We start from the raw sequence: 14,859 nt of genomic DNA, 5'->3' as shown, positions 1-14,859 counted from the left end.
CTCCAACAATGCTCCAAGCTCAGCCCCCACTCACTGGGACTGTTCTTTGCCATATCGACGCACTGACAGTGTGCCTCGGCATGTTCAGCAAGCTGATAAGCGGCTTCTCCTCTGCACCGGCTGCCTGGGGAGACTCTGGTCGAGCCCCTCTTCTCACCACCAGGTGTCCATCGCCTGTCTTCCGCCTCTCCTCTCTCTGGTCCGAGGCGGGGGAAGGTGGAAATGGAGCCCGCGAGGCTCCTCTCAGGACCCTCGCCCACAGTCACAGTCAGAGGCCCCGCCCACAGTCAGGCACGGGCACCTGACTTCTGCTTTTGCCGATCTCTGTAGCTCCTATCTCTGAGGCCCAGAAGTGCGTGGTAGGCTTCCGCTTCTGAAGGAGCATAAATGTGGGGTAGGCTCCCTTTCAGAGGAGTGCAGAATATGGGGTAGGCTTCGCTTCACCAATGAAGGCACAAACATGCGGGGTGGGCTCCCGCTCCGTTCCGATGCAGTGTGGGGGAATCCCAATGCCGGGATTCCCTCGGGACGATGTGCAGCTCAGCGCTGCTAGACTCATGATCCCTGGGGCCGTCTCCACGCCGACTGCGCTTCTCAGGACACGTAGCCCAAGACCATCAGGGTCAGAGCTGGGCCCAGGCAGTCCAGCTCACAGTGTCCTCAGCTGAGGGGCAATCCCTCGTGGCGGTTCCTCCTGAGGCCCAGCAGTCCAGCAGGCAAAAGTAAGCACCACAACAGCACACCTTACATGGGGTCACAGCCCCAATATTTATACAGGGTTTCTCTATGTTCTGACCTGGAACAGGGCTTGGGGAACCAGTCTCAACTGGTCATGGGCCATATTGGAGCACTTTGTGTACAGTGCTCACGCCCTCCTTTGTCAGGTGGGGGCTGGGTCCTCAGACACACCACAGGGGGAGGAGCCAACATTGAACAAGGCAGGTACAGTCCTATTCAGGGTCAGGGGCTACTCCTCCCACTACTTCAAATGCAGATCTGCCTATTCGGCCTAGCGCTGACTCACCCTGCCCTCCCTAGAGCCACACACCTCATCAGCCCCTGTCACTCCAGAGCCAGGCATGCAATACACATCAGGCAGGCAGAGACACATAGCACACAGAAATGCCAAATTCTAAAAGTGGCATTTCTAAAATAGTGATAATAAATCTGCGCACCCCATTATGCAGCATTTATTATCACTATTCCAAACATACCAAACTTTACCATGCTGCTCCTCTCATATCAGGAATTACCACTAAAACACGTATCAGGGAATCCCCAATGCATTCCTATGAGAGGGAGGCCTCACAGCAGTGAGAAACCAAAATGGCTGTTTATCACTACCAGGACATGTCACTCACTTAAGGTACATGCCCTACCTTTTACCTACAATGCACCCTTCCCCTCGGGCTAACTAGGGCCTACCTTTGGGGTGACTGAAATGCAGTAAAAGGGGGGTTACAGACGTGGCACACACTTTAGGTGTCACGTTACAGTGGCAGTAACACTGTACACACAGGCCCTGCAATGGCAGAGGTCTGAGACAGGTTTGAAAGGCTACTTTGGTGGGTGGCGCAAGCAGCACTGCAAGCCCACCAGTTGCATTTAATTTACTGGCCCCGGGTATATGAGATACCACATTGCTGGGGACTGACAGGTAAGTTAAATATGCCAAACAGGTGTAGACCATTCTTACCTTGTTTACCACAGAGAGCACACACACTTTACACTGGACAGCAGTGCTAAAGTGCCCAGAGTCCTAAAACCACCAACACCACGTCAGTAAAAAGGCTAGGAGGAAGGCAAAAAGTTCAGGGATGACTCTGAAAAAAGGGCCAAGTCCAACAATGGCCCTAAGTGAGAACCAAAGTGGATCCAAAAGGGAAATTACTACACCCCTTCCTTGGTTGTAAAAGTAACTCAGAAACTAACAAAATAATAAAAGACACAAGCTAAGCAATTCTAATGCAACGTTAAGAAGCAAATTATTGAAAATGATAATCAAAATAAAGAATATAGCAGGGACATTTTGAAAATGAGATTGAGGCACCCATGAATTCTTCCACAAGATCAATAGTTAGTGAATCCAGAGCAGATTCCGTTTTCACAGACGATGATTCCACGATTGCTCAATTTAAGAACTCCAAAGAACAGACATGAGCCTCGTTTTCAGCAGATGGTGTGAAAATAGCCTAATGTCCTGCATCTGTGTTATCAGCTCCAGAGTTCAGTAATCCTGGCGCTGAAGCAAGCATCTACCCCCAGAGGAAACAGCTTATACCAAGCATCTTGAACTAGCCTTAAGTTCATGGGGCAACTCCGAAAATGGGTCATTATGGGAATCATCAAAGTGTTCATGACCACAGGAACAGGCAATTGCAGAGCCAGGCAGACACTTAATGCCCATTCGAAAGGGCACTACAGGCAATGAAAGACAGGTTAGACGTAGGTAAACCATGCGGGTTGAAATGACAATGACCAATCAAAATGTAGGACTTGGTGCGAAGGGATTCTAAAGATTCGTAACATGCACTCATGGTACCGCTGGAACGATGGTAGTTCCATTACCAGTGGGCTTTCAAATTGAACATCCATTGCGGGGTAGCAAAAATAGAACCAAAATGTTCCAAATGAGGAATAACACCAAAGGTATTCCCCCGAACACACTTGAAAATAGGGAATGTATGAAGGCAGCATTCCACAAAAAAAATTCTGGAAGGAACTAACTAAGTCAGTTCCTGATTTATTTTTTAAAGTGTGCTATATTGGATGTATTGGATACATTAGAAATTCAGTGCACAAGCATGCAGAAATGTAAAGGAAGATTTGTGTTTAACAAGGACTGTATTTCACTGAACGTCCTTGCAACATGCAATTCAAAGATTTGTTGGGCAGATGGTAATGCCACATCTTTTTGAAACAATAAGTCTTTAAATCGACTTAGCTTGTTAAAATCTGCCTTCAAAGTTGGAATTCAAGGTTACAATGAACTATCAGAGGCCGAATGCATTGGTGGGAATATCACAAAATTGCAGCAGGTCACTAAGTGGGAGACTGATAAAAATATATGGGATCCCAGGCTTCATTCCGCAACAGTCTTGGTTGCTTAACATTAAACAACTTCCATTTGAAAGGGCAGTAATGAGGGGGAGAAAGAGTCACATTCATTTCCTGTAAAGAATGCCTCCTTGTTGGCCTGTTCACAATGATAAGAGAATGGTACTGACCACAATTCATGAAGGAAGCTGCATCCTAGCAGTTCATATCTGCCTACCAGGAAATGTTTCAAGCTAGCTGCAACTTGAAATGTTGAAATTGGCAAAGATATTATGCCATGTATTGACCACACGGCGGAGGATGTCTCTGCTGTTGTGAATGGGCGCTGTTATAGTGGCTCGAGATGTCACATTTTGTATGTGGCATCCTTCTTGGCTATGAACCATTGCTCACATGTCAGGGTGAAAGGCAAAAATATCTGCATTGAATTGAGGTAAAACCATGGCACGTGGCAATTCTTGAGGACTTGGAGTGTCCAACTACACTGCATAATAGATCAAAGCTCACTTTGTTCATAGTAAAATGAAGGCATGTCATTTTGCATGATATCAGTAACAGATGACACAATGTTATTCAAGTTGTATATTCGAGAAGACAACGTATTAATACTATTATCAACAACGGCAATATTTCATTAAATGTGGCATATATAAATCTTTTTAAATGCGGAGACTTAGTACCCAACAAGAAATCAGATAGGTCCATGTCTTACAACAAGAGGGAAAGATGTTGTTTTACTGCAGACAGCTTGGAATGTTCCAACCCTTGTTGGCACAATTTCCCTACAGAATAGGTGGTAACTATCCCAGAGTGTTGACAGTGGGAATAAAGAGGATTGGTTCTGCTTGCCCTAAACCCCTGTGTGGAATTCAAAACATGAGCATAACAACCATTTGCGCCAACTGGTCACAATAACTACCCATTCGGACCTGTAAGTGTGGAATTATATGTACCATTCTGCACCATACAAGTGAGCTCTTTGACAATGTAATTTGTTAAATACTGCCAATTTTCAGATCGGGTAATTGAAGGAATGTTTGGTGAATTAATGTCCTTAATTTTAGCCAGTCGTAGACATGTAATCTGCTGGACTGTAACATTCAGAAAAATCATCTGTGTTGGAATTAGGCAGGCTCGAAACAAGGTGTTGCTACCTTGAATTTGCCAAGGTTTGTTACCTCAAACTGATTTCATGTCAATGGTATCCTTCCAATATTCATAGCCTTTTACAACCACCAATTGTGTGACAAACAAATCTGTGGATATTAGCTTAGTTTGTGTGAGCGTACATTTCTTTGTTGGTGTAGGAACAAGTTTAAAATAGAGAGATGTCGGGTCTAAAGAATCATATCCTGAACAATATGTGCATTTATATCTATATATGGTATTGAGTTTCCTTTCCAAATGCTCCAGCAACACAGGAGGTGGAGTTGCCCTCTCACCAAGTTTGAAGCCAGTATCCTTCGTGGCGACTGCATACCCCGAACCCCTGTGCACCACGTACATTTGCAAGTGCATATCTTTGTTGGTGTTCACCAACTTCGTGCATTGAGCTATCGATAGCCCCAACCTCTGCGCAAATTTTGTACAAAGGACTTTGGCCTCCTCGCACTCTGTGCTCTGCTAGCCGCTGTTTGTGAAACTGCTAGAGATCCCCTCGCGACTCTTGTGCCTTCGGCCTGTGGGTCCATTTGAGGGACAATCCTGATTTTCTTGGGCTTCCCTAATTGCTCCAGGCCTGCCCTGACCCCCTTGCTGTGGTGAGTCCTCTGGTACTTGCTGGGCCAGACTGTAACCTTCTTTGACCTTCTTCGTGGGTTGCCGTTGCCAAGGCTTGTTGGTGCTCCCACCGGACACCGAACCCTCAGCACTCCACATCCTTTGTGGGACAGCTCGTATACGGCTCCTGGTCATCTTCAACGTCTCCTGGTCCCCGTGGCTGCAGAGTCAAGGTCTCCTTCGCACCTGAAGCACCCAACATCGGTGGGCATTCGTCTACCGAGCCCTTGCTTACTCCTGAGTGACCCAGACTCTGTCCCCTCTGCTTTCAGGTTCCTTCCATCAAGAATCCACCTGCGGATTCCACTGGACACTTTTCTTCTTTCTGGGAGTGGTGTTTCTTGGAAGACTCCCATTGAGAACGACAGCGGTTTCCGAGGCCACATCGACCCTATGCACACGGCTTCCCTGGGATATGGTAACTTTGGTACTTCAGTATCCACGGGTGGGGTGGCTCTCCAACCTTCTATGTTCCAAAGCGTTTCCTCGTAATCCACTGGGAAGGGTCCTTACACACTAAAACTGCAACCCCAACTCTCCCATTGAATTGTACATAGCACGCGGTTGTATTCACCCGTCATCCGTGGGGTCCCTACCTACTCACCTCGGGTGGTTCCTTGGGGTCCCAGTGATTCTACATTCTTTAGACACTGTCTTGACTCGAGTCATGGTTCTTTTTTAAAACATTTTTTATATTTCATTGAATAGGTTTTATGATCATAAGTACACACAGTACAAACAATTAAAGAAAAATAAAACAGACCAACAAGCAGTCACAACGATCAAGAGTATACACCCAGGAGTAATTCTGGTAGGGCAATACATAGTACATTGGTTAATTTTCTAGAGGGATACATATGCCCTTCTGGAATCCAATTCTCTCCTAGGGCTCCTACTATAGTAACCAGTTGGAATACCATTGGAACCCGCTATGCAGATACTAATTCAATCAGGCACTGGAGAGGACATGAAGTGCCATATTCGTACCTGATGTAACCTTCCCGACATAACTTCAATATTTTCTATAGTGACCGTCTGACACTTCCCCTGAATGGGAACCATACAAGCAGTGGATCATTTCTGGCCTTCTAAAGAACTCTTGTATAAGCTCCAAAGGTTCTTGGGACGGCTTCGAGGAGGGAGCAATTTGCTGTATAATTCGGATAGCGTATTAAAGAACAGCATATTTCTGGACCATTGCGACAGAGTGGGGGGTGGTCCTCGTGCCCAGTGCATAGCCACTACCCGCTTCACTATCAATAACCCCATGTCTATTAGGCGCCTTATATCTTTACGTACCCATTTAGAAAAGCTCAATAGAGCTAGCAGTGGGTCTGGTGTCAAGGGTTCTCCGATTATATCACTTAATTTTTGGAATATTAAAATCCAGAAGTTAGCAATGGAGGGGCACAACCATGCTAAATGTATGAATCCAGCAGACTCCTCACCACACCTTTCACACTTATCTGTATCCCACAAGCCAAACCTACACAAACGGGCAGGGGTATGATATATCCTATTAAGGAATTTAAACTGAATGAGGTGATGTCGACCATTCAGAGAAATGCGTTGTGTTGCCTCGCAGCAGTACTTCCAGGTGTCGTCGTCTAATGGGGTTTCTAAGTCTGACTGTCACTCTAACCTGGCCTTTAGTGTATTGGTTCCTACATGAATTTGTGCACTTTGCTGTAAATATGTGAGACAAGCCTACACGGGGATTCTGTGCGTAGCATTGTAGAGAAAGGGACAACTTCCGGAGGTTCCATCAACTCCTCGCCCAGCAACTCACAAAGTTTGCTACGGACTTTGTAGAAGTGAAACAACGTATGTGGGGAAATATCCTGTTTATTGGCAAGTAGTTCTTCCCAGTCTTGTCCTATCCTGTCAGCAAATAAATCGCCTATTAGCGAGATATCCAAGTTTTGTAAGGCGCGTACCACCTCTGGCTCTATAAAGGTTGGGAGCCAGGCACACCACTCTATAGTTGTTAAGGGGGAATACAGGATGGAGGCAGCTTATCTCATGGTTAAATTGTGCCAGGCTTGCGTGGTGGCATTGATTGTGTCTAAAGTGCCAGTGCATTGTACCGCTGTGCGAAACAGTGCTGTAGCCAAGTGGGAAGGTGCTACAGCTACCCTTTCTATGCGTAGATGGGGAGGAGGGGTGTGTTGATGTAACCAGTAGAAAGCGTGCAAGCTTTGTGCCGCTCGATAGTAGAGTTCCATATCCGGGATGCCCAGCCCACCCATGGAGTAAGGGAGAGGAAGGATATCCCACCTTGCCCGTGCATGTTTACCGACCCAAGCTAGCTTGACCTGTAGGGACTTAAGGTGCTGGAAGAAATGAGCGGGAAGGACCATTGATATGTTTAAAAACAGGAAGAGGAATCTAGGTAACATCACCATCTTCATGAGGGATACCCGTCCCGGGAGCGATATAGGGAGCCGTATCCATCTGTTTATATCTTCTTTAAGTTTGACAATCGCTCTGCCGTAATATTACTGTTTCCGAGCACGTGTGCACCTGGATCCCCAGATATCATACCGGATCTGTAGACCAGGACAAGGGGAAATCTAGAACTATTGGATACATCGCTGGGGTGAGGGGGGAAAACAGTTGACTTAGACCAGTTATTTTTTAGCCCAGAGAATTCCCTAAATTTCACCACCTCTCTTAACACTGGGGAGAGAATAGACTCTGGGTCCCGAATGTATAGGAGCGTATCATCCGCATAGGTGGAAATTATCAAATTATAATTAGGGAATCGAATCCCTCGATGACTATGGTATTCCCATAGGGCACACGCCAATGGCTCCGTGACCAACGCAAAGAGAAGTGGAGATAACGGGCACCCCTGGCGGGTGCCTCTGGAAATTTCCAGAGAGGAAGTTACTATGTTTCCCACTCTCACCTGGGCCGTTGTAGAAGTATACAGGACTTCCACTAAACGGGTGAAGAGGTTCCCTAATCCCATGCGTTTTAGCACCAGCAGCATAAAATTCCACTCAATGGAGTCAAAGGCTTTTTCGGCGTCTAAGAAGATCGCCGCCGCTTTGATAACTGGCCTAGTGTGCTGGATGGCATGAACACTGTGCATAGGTTATGTGTTAATGTACGCCAAGGAATGAATCCTGCCTGGTCAGGGCCAACCAGAGATGGGATGTGGGGGGCCAACCGGTTCGCAAGGACCTTGGCGAATATTTTAGTGTCCACATTTAATAGGGCTCATGGCCTATATGGAGACTTGCCTGGCTTTAGAAGTGGGACTAGCATGGCTTTACTTATCGAGGGTGGCATATATCCACACTCACCCATCTCTTCAAATAGGGAAATCAAATGAGGGGCAAGCTGCTCTCTAAACTCCTTATAGAAGGCCACCGTGAGACCATCTTAACCTGGTGCCCTATTTGCACGCATGGACTGAAGCGCGTCAAAGACTTCCCAGGCCTCTAGTGGTCTCACTAGGTACGCTCTGTGTTCCTCTGACAACCAGGGAAGTTTAATGTGGTCCAAGTATTCCAGCATATTAGCATCTGTACCGTGGGATTTGGAGCAATATAATTCATAGTAGTAACTCTTAAAGCGAGCAGCAACAGAGTCTGGGTCGCTAGTCTTTTCACTGGAGTCTAAACTGATCTCCATAGGGTCTGAGGTCTCCCGTCTGCCTCTCATTATGACCGCCAACGTAGAGCCGGGGGCGCTCCCCCTCTCCATATATCCTCGCTAGGGTGTATTTCCCCAAGAGTTTGACCTCCCTATCATGGTATTCCTCCAGTGTGACTTTGAGCTCGTCCATAGTCTGTTCGCTACCTCCTTCGAGGGCTTCACTTTCTAAATCAGCCAGTTTCCTCTCTAGTGATACTAGGCGCCCCCTTATAGAGCGCAACACCCCGGACTGTGTAGATATTGCAATCCCTCTGATATAAACTGTGAGAAGGTGGGTTGGTATATGCTGTCCACTAATTAAAGTGGGCACCTTGTACCAGGCCACACGACCCTTATGATGTCTGAGGTCAAAGATAACCTTATTGAAAACTATCCTAGTGGTAGCTATGGAAGGAATGTAGCACAGTGTTTATATAAAAATATGTATTTATTAATATAACACTCTCTACTAGTCTCTACACAAGACTAAGGCACAAAGCACACAATACTAAATCAATAGAACAATAGCGAAATGCACAGCGGGCTCCAGGGGGAAACTGAACCATATACTAAAAAAATGGTATAACACCAATGACTTCAATAGACACAGGGCCTAAAGCATGTAGAATGTCTGGGACCCCAAGGAACCAACCAGAGGAGTGACACGGGTAGCCCATGGAGGACGGGTGCAGTGAGGGAACACAGACGCATGCTCTGTACAACTCTACAGGAAAGTCGCCGTTGGAAAATTATAAGTTAAGGACACTTCTAAGAGGACTTCGAGCAAAGCCTTTGGAGCTTAGGAGGTTCTAAGGCCAACCCACCAGTGAGTACTGAAGTACCTGTGTTACCTATCCCAGAGGAGCCGGGTGCATAGGGGTCAATTGGTGTCGGAAACCTTAGTTGTTTTCAATGGAGAGCTGCAAAGACGTCCTGCTGCCAGGAGGGCGAAGAGTGTCTGGTGGAATCCAAGCCTGGATTCGAGGTGAGAAGAACCTGAAAGCAACGGGGACAGAGTCTGGCTCACTTCAGGTGACCAGGGGCTCAGTAGTCGAATGCCCACCGATGTCGAGTGCTTCCTGGATGAAGAAGGGTTGCTTGACTCTGCAGCCACGAGGACCAGGAGATGTCGTGGACAACCAAAGTCCAGAGGTGAGCTGCCCCATAAAGGATGTCGAGAGCTGAGGGGTCGATGTCTGGCTGGAGCCCCAACAAGCCTTGGCAACTGCAACCAACACGGCCAGAAGAAACAGGTTACAGAGTGGGCTAGCAAGGTCCAGGGGACTCCCCAAGCAATGGAGAGTCAGGGCACGTCTGAAGCAACGAGGTAAGCCCAAGAATTAGCAAGGTGACTCTCAATAGGACCCACAAGGCAACGGACAAGGGACCACCTCAAGCAAGTCTGCAAAGCACCAGCCAACAAAACACTCGTGGAGTGGAGGCCAGAAATCTTCAGTGCAAATACTGCTCTGGGTCAGAACTACATGGAATCCAAAGCACAGGCTCAGGAATTGTCACTAAGCACATGCACTTGCAAAAGTATGCGGTGCACAGGGATTCTGGTTGCACTGCCCCCACAAGGGATTCTGGTCTCAGTATCGCTGAGAGGGCAGATTGACCTCAGGGACCTTTAGGAACCCACCTCCTGTGTTGCTGAAATCTTCAGAGTCCTCAGGAACTCTGAAGAAGCAAACCGGTCCAATGCATTTAGGTGCCTGCTTTTGCAGGGGAGTAACTCCTTTACTCCAAGGGAGAGTCTTCAGTCATCCAGCATCGTATAGGCAGTCAAAGTAATTGGTTTCTTCTTAGCAGAATCTTGTCCAGGTAAAATCTAAAGTCCTGTGATCAGGTAACCCACTTTATACCCATGGGAAGGGGTTGGAAAGATTCTGTGGACCCTCCTAGGGGAGAGGCAGGATGGAGGGGTGGCTACACCCATGTCCTTTGTCCTGTTTCGCGCCAGAGCAGGAGCAAATGGCTCCTGGAACTGGTTCGAGCTGGACTATGCACGGGAACACCAAATGTGCCCCCAGTGTAGACTTTCTGGCACTCTATGAGTGCACCCACCCAGACCCAATACACTAAATCCTGTCTGGGAGGTGGTTACACATCCCTGTGACAGGATGCCTATTGTCATGCCTTCCTCTGCTCGAGCTTGGCTCAGCGGTAGGAGAGCAGAATCGAGTCTGTGGCTGGCAGCATCCATTTTGTGCTGCCCGGGTCGAGAAAGCTGGTACCGGGTATACCGGTGACCCGCATATGTCCCTTCAGAAATGTGGAATCATACCACCCCACCAGTTACTGGCGGGGAGGTATGATTCCAAGATGTTTGGCACCAAACACAACATGTTTCTAAGCAGCCGTTTTAAACTTAGCATTTACTGCGAGGTTATAATGCACTTCAACATATATGTCTGGCTGCATCACAGACAACCCCGGAGAATGCTCTTCAAAGGCTGCAGAGGGGCTCTGCTCATACAGGGGCACCCTCTCACGTAAAACCCAGCACTCTGCCTTCAGGATTGTTAAGGCCTGCCATAGGGGTGACTGATGGGTTTTTAAATGTAGTGATTTAGATAGATACAGTGAACCTATATCTTAAGTAAGTGGTGCAAGCACCAGCCTACACAGTCTGGTGTTGCAGGCTGGTTGTGTCAATTTGGGTGGCCTCTCAGGGTGGCACAATACATGCTTCAGCCCATGGGAGGCCTCTGGAGCACTGATGCCCTGGGTACATGGTGTACCATATAATAGGGACTGAGAAGGGTACACCAGAATCCAATCTGGAGTGTACCTAAAGTACATGCATATCAATCTACAGCAGAAAGCAGATAGACTGGGGTCCTGGATAGCAGGATCCCAGTCAGACTAGGCCAAAAACAGTGTGACATCAGCAAAAAAGTGGGGGTAACCATAAGAAGCAGATACTACTTTCCTACATAAACCGTAAAGGTTCCCAAATAGTAGCGAATAGCGAGACTGACCCTACATTAGTATAGAAAAAAACCTCAATGGCTTTTTGATATCTTGATCTAATAGAGCATATGGGGGAATCTCCAGTTGAATGGAGGGAGCCCTTTTTGTGGGCACTCAAGTTCTAGCAGGATTGGCGAGTGGTCGGAATACGAACTAGGGAACACCATGCAGCCCTGTATTGCGTGCCTCATTGAGCCAGCAAGAAAACAATTCTGGTGTATAGATCATATGGAGCAGCATAGTGTGTATATCCCCCCTCATCCCTAAACTGGGATCGCCATACGTCTATCAAGCCTAATTCATCTATCGCGACTACAATCGCCTTAACTGCTAATGACTGGCGCCTAACAGGGCCCCCGGATCGGTCAATAGCCGGGTTTAGTACGCAGTTAAAATCACCTCCCATATGTGCGGCAGTGAAGGTAGCTGTCGCGCTACATCAAGAAGATTTCGGTAAAATTGTGGGTGGTCGAAGTTAGGGCCATTTATGTTCTTGATGACAAATTCCATACCTTTCCCTTTGCATTTAAAGATAGCAAATCTGCCCTCAGCGTCTTTATGGAGATCTTCTAAAGAGCAACCAGCTCTAGAGTTTATCCAGGTAAGTACCCCCCGTGCATGTGTAGAGAGACCTTTTGCATGGAACCTGCCACGCAGCTTCCTACGCGATAACATTGGGCTGTCTAAAGGAAGGTGAGTTTCTTGTAGTAGGGCAATATCGATATTATGTCTGTTAAGGTAAGCCATCACTTTCCTGGTTTTCCGATGATCATTCAATCCTCCTACGTTCCAGGTCAACAATCGCACCCTATCACCTAGAGTATATGAAAGGAGGGAGCGCTTTCCCCAACCAAAGCCCTCTGATGCCCTCCAACATAATCACCCCTGGGCAGCCCATTTCTACGAGATTCTCCTGGTAAAGATTTCAGGCACCATACTCTCACTGTGACCGATATAGGGCAAACAAAAAAGACAAACACCCAGAATAAAGTTACCAACCCCCACCCACGCCATGCAAACCCCAACTTAGCATAGTCGGTGTCCCCCTCCACCCCTCCCACCATCTTTAAGTGAATAAGGCAATAGACTATAAAGTGTGTAACACTCGGGAGCAGATGTTACCAAAGCACCACAAGTTACACCAGAAAAGACAGGCAATATGCCATGCCTTCGAAACTAATAAGGCACATCCGAGGCCAACAGCTCTAACACTATTTCCCATTACAGGTGGGGAAAACTTGTACACAACTACCCTTGTAAACCATGTATCCCCCAGTGAATCAAAGAAATAAATGGCATCAAAAACAGTGGCCCTCCCACAGGCCACAGTCACAATCAGTAACCATTCTGCCAAGAGTTCGGATTGCTTCGCACCTCCGCACCAATCTCTGCAGAGCCTTTCAGAGAACGCTGCCAGCTGGGGTCCACTATTGCGCTCCCCCTACAGGTGGCGGACTCACTGTCAAACCCAGGTGGTTTAAGATTAGGAAGCACACCAAACAGAGCTCCGCTCAGTGCTGTTAATCCAGGCCGCCAGCAGGCGCTCCACCAGCTGCCTGGTTGAGATTTTCTGTCTCTGCATTCCGCTCTTCCACTTTCGAAAAGTCTTTAAGTGCTTTTTGCAGGGATTTAGGATCCATGAAGATTCTAGCTTTGCCGTTCAGTATGATTCTTAGCCTGGCTAGATAAAGCATAGCGTATTCTTTGTTCTGATCACAAGAGCGGCGCTTCAGAGGAGTAAATTGGCGTCTGGCTTCCTGGACCTTCATGGCAAAGTCCGGGTTCAGGGCGACCGCTGAGCCCTCGTACTGCAGTACCTCCAGCTCCCTGGCCCGCTTCAGTGCTGCGTCTCTGTCCCTGTAGTTTAGAGCAGTTTCGCTATCATCGGGTGCGGAGGGCCCCCCGGAGGAGTCCTAGGCCCAAGTGAGCAAAGGGCACACTCTCCCACAAACATTTTTGAGAACGTTTTGCAGCCTAGCAAGGTGATTAAGAATTTCTCTGTAAACTGTTCCATATTGCCCATCGAGGTGGATTCCAGTAGGCCAGTGATACAGATGTTGCTCCTCCTGGACCTGGCCTCCAGATCTTCTGCTTTATCCTTTAGCGCAACGTGCACTTTAGCAATTTGTTTTTGGATCGAGTCAGTCTCCGACTGTGCCTCCTCCACCTCCGACACTCGGTCATGTCAATCTGCTCTGACTCGAGTCATGGTTCTTATACCACTATTTTAGTATATGGTTTGGTCTCCCCAGGAGCCCACGTGTATTAGTGCTACATTTGTTCCTGTGCTACAGTATTGTGTGCTTTGTGTTTATCTGCGTGTAGCAGATACTGTGAGGTATTTAAGGTGTTATAATAATAAATATATATTCTTAGAACTACTGTGTGGTTCTCCTTTCATTTAGCAATACAATAAGGTTGCATTCTGGTAAAACAACATTCCTTCAAAACTAAGCCTGAAGGCTGCTCTCCAAAGCTACCACTTGGATAGCCTTCTAAGGTTATCTTTGACCTCTTAAATCACCATAAGGGTTGTTTGGACTGGTGCAAGGTGCCCACTTTAATTAGTGGACAGCATATACCAGGCCAATTTATCACAGTCATTTTCGAGTATATGTACTGGGACTCTTACCCCATGTTTTAGACACTGTGTGGACTTGTCACCACACACTGCTGGCTCTACAAATTGCACATTGCCAGAGGACTGCTGTGCTGCCAGGAGGAACTGTCATTTGGACTACTTGCTTTGCTGTGTTGGTCTCCTGTGCTGCTCGAGAGACTGCCACTCTGCTTAAGTGACTCTAATGTGCTGGCCTGCCTGCCTGCCCCTCACTTTGTGCCCCACTATTCTCCAAGGGGATATTGGTCACGGAATCCCAGGGACATTAAAGATCCTAACTGTGCACCACTGCTGTGAGCCTCTGACTGGCAGCAGTGTGTTTCAACAAGGAGCTGCGATTAGCCGCTCCTTCTGGCCAGCACTTAATTTTGGGCCCTGTGCACTCTTAAAGAATTACTGAAAATATGCCTAATATTTAAGCTACTGACCCTTCTTCTATACTGCAGGAGGCACAAAGTACACAACCTCTCCCAATTTAAACCATTTTTTACAAAATGGTTTTGTGTTTGGAGTACTATATCTAAACTGTTAAAAAAAGTTTTTTGCTAATGGAGGATAGGAGGCTAAATCCATTAATGAACATAAAACAGAAAGGGTTTGTGTGCAAGGAATTTTTTAACAAGTCCCGCTGCTTGCAGGGAAAATAGATTTACACCATATGAATATTTGCTACACTGTACGCCACTTCACTCTATGCCACTCCACTGTTTTCTATTCCACTGTACTCCACTCAACTTTATGCCACTGCAGTGTACGCCACTCCACTCTACGCTATTCCACTG

The sequence above is a fragment of the Triturus cristatus genome, chromosome 10 (assembly GCF_964204655.1).
Source record: "Triturus cristatus chromosome 10, aTriCri1.1, whole genome shotgun sequence".
NCBI classification, from domain to species: Eukaryota; Metazoa; Chordata; class Amphibia; order Caudata; family Salamandridae; genus Triturus; species Triturus cristatus.
The sequence above is the reverse complement of the archived record's forward strand: the minus strand, read 5'-3'. Positions refer to the sequence as shown.